General features: G+C 37.0%; 1 pseudogene; it reads right to left on the bottom strand.

Moving 5' to 3' along the window:
- Window positions 1-204: 204 nt before the first annotated feature.
- On the bottom strand, window positions 205-1,174 carry LOC115844672 (olfactory receptor 10T2-like; annotated as a pseudogene).
- Between the last annotated feature and the right edge of the window lie 1,793 nt (window positions 1,175-2,967).

The raw sequence follows: 2,967 nt of genomic DNA, 5'->3' as shown, positions 1-2,967 counted from the left end.
TGTGTCTGTGGGAGGAGTTGAGCTCAGAGTCTCCTTAATCCACTATCTTGGCACTCCAGTCAGAAGGACTTTACAATAAAAAAAGATTAAGGTGACTTGAAGGCTTTACTTCTATTTTTTGATTAAAAAATCAATTTGTTTATAGAATTGAAGTTTTATCTAGGACACTTTCCTGAATATAACCTCCCTGACATATTGACTCACTCATATAGTTTTGGTAAATAAATATCTACTGAGAACCTTTCTCAGAGCCGTCTTCACTTCTTTATTCCTCAGTGTGCAGACAAGGGGGTTGAATAGTGAGGTGATCACTGTATAGGTCACTGCCACAAGTTGGTCCTTATAGGAGGAGAAAAGGGATGTAGGCCTCAAGTACAAAAAGGAAGCAAAGCCATAATGGAAAATAACCGCAGTGATGTGGGAGACACAGGTGGCAAAGACCTTATGCTGTCCCTCCACTGAAGAGATCTTGAGGATGGTGGAAACAATGAAGACATAGGAGATGAAGATCAACACTAAGGGAACCAACAATACCAGAATGTTGAGGAAGAAGATAACCATCTCCTTCTGGTTGGTGTCTGTGCAGCCCAGTTTTATGACAGGGGAAATGTCACAGAAAAAGTGGTTGATTCAGTTGGAGGCAGAGAAGGGTACACTAAACACCAGGATGTTGGCAACCACAGAGATCAGGAAACCACAGAAGCCTGAGGCTAAAGCCAACTGTATGCAGGTGGCTCAGCTGACAATGAGTGTATAGTTGAAAGGGTTGCAGATGGCAACATAGCAATCATAGCTCATCACAGCAATTAGGAAACAGTTGGTTCAAGCCAAGCCCACAGAGAAATAGAGCTGGGAAACATACCCAGAGAAACAAATAGTCAGACTTGTGGAAAGCCCTTGGTCAGCATTTTGGTACAATGACAAAGGTATAGCAGATTTCAAAGCAGGAGAGACCAAAGAGAAAGAAGTACCTAGAGGTGTGCAAAGCCCAATTCAGATGAATGACAGTCATGATAGTTGCATTGGCCATCAGAATGGTCAGGTAGCCCAGGAGGAAAATAAAGAAGAGAAAGATTTGCAGATGTCCCAGTTTTGAGAATCCTATAATGTTGGACTCAGTGATCGTATTCTGGTTCTGTCTCTCCAATAGGCACTCGTATTCTGACTCAGACATCCTAACATTCAGAACAGAAAGAGTTTGACAAAGGTGAAATGTTCCCATGGAAACCACAAATATGTTTCTGTACAAAGCTAATAATACTGGTATGAAAAAATGAGTAACAAGTTAAGCACATTGATCATGGAATGAGGGGAAAGCAGGAGGCATGAGGAGTAGTGATGTAAGTAATATCCCAATTCAATGATCTCTGAAGAAATTTATTTTTGTAAGTTGTTTTCATTCTTTGTATTCTTATTTGCACAGAAGATTCATATAAAGTTCATTAAATCAGTAAGTGATTTCAAGCTCATCTCATCCAATCCTGCCATTTTATGGAAGAAGAAACTGAAGCTTAAAAAAATTAAACCATTTGCTTAATTGACCTGAGTTCACCTAAACTTAACAGGAGTAAAATGATGAACTTAGAGAAGAAATCAATCAAATATAGACTAGAAAAAGAACATAAAAAATCAATAAAACTGGGCTTCCCTGGTGGCGCAGTGGTTGAGAGTCCGCCTGCTGATGCAGGGGACACGGGTTCGTGCCCCGGTCCGGGAAGATCCCACATGCCGCGGAGCGGCTGTGCCCATGAGCCATGGCCGCTGAGCCTGCATGTCCGGAGCCTGTGCTCCGCAACGGGAGAGGCCACAGCAGTGAGAGGCCCGCGTACCGCAAAAAAAAAAAAAAAAAAAAAAATCAATAAAACTAAAAGCTGTTTTTTTGAAAAAATAAACAAAATTGACAAAGTCTTAGCTAAACTAAGTAGAATGAAAGAGAAGACTGAAATAAATAAAATAAAAAATGAGAGAGAAGATATTATAATGTATGCCTCAGAATTTAAAAAGGGACATAAATGAATATTATCAACGATTGTGCACCTATAAATTGGATAATTTAGAAGAAATGAACAAATTTCTAGAAACATTAATCTGCCAAAACTGTATCAAGAAGAAATAGAAAGCTTAAACAGACAATTAACAGATAAAGAGATTTATCAGTAATCAAAAATCTCCCAAAAAAGAACAGTCCAGGACCACATGGTTTCATGGGTGAATTCTACCAAACATGCAAAGAGTTAATACCAGTCCTTATTAAACTCTTCCAAAAAATCAAAGAAGAAAGAACACTTTCAAACTCAAATTATGAGGCTAACATCACCCTAATACCAAGGCCATATTAAGACACAACAGAAAAACTACAGGCCAACATCCCTGATGAACATAGATACAAAAATCCTCAACAAAATACTAGGAAATTATTGATAAATATAAGAGAACGTTAAATTTATTACATATTATTCTTTAGATGCAAGGATGGTTGAAGATATACAAATCAATCAATGTACTATACCACATTAATAAAATAAAATAAAATGCATGATAAAATCTATAGATGTAGAAAAAGTATTTGACAAAATTCAACATCCAGTAATGATTAAAACTCTCTCCAAAGAACTTACCTTAACACAGTAAAGTTTATACATGAAAAGTCAAGAGCTAAAGCATAATCAGTAGGAGAAAATGGAAAGTTTTTCTCTAAAATTGGTTACAGTAGGGAGGGTTCCCACTCTCATCACTCCTAATCAGCACAGTACTAGAAGTCCTAGCCAGAACAATTAGACAAGAAAAAGAAATAAAAAGCATCCAAATCAGAATGAGAAAAGTTAAATTATTTCTATTTGCAGATGGTACAATCATATATGTAGAAAACGCTAACAATTCAATCAGAAAAACTATTAGAACTAGTAAACAAATTTAGTAAAGTAGCAGATACAAAATCAGCATAAAAATCAGTCATTTTCTATACAC

The sequence above is a fragment of the Globicephala melas genome, chromosome 1 (genome assembly GCF_963455315.2).
Source record: "Globicephala melas chromosome 1, mGloMel1.2, whole genome shotgun sequence".
In the NCBI taxonomy this organism is placed as follows: Eukaryota; Metazoa; Chordata; class Mammalia; order Artiodactyla; family Delphinidae; genus Globicephala; species Globicephala melas.
The sequence above is the reverse complement of the archived record's forward strand: the minus strand, read 5'-3'. Positions and strand labels throughout refer to the sequence as shown.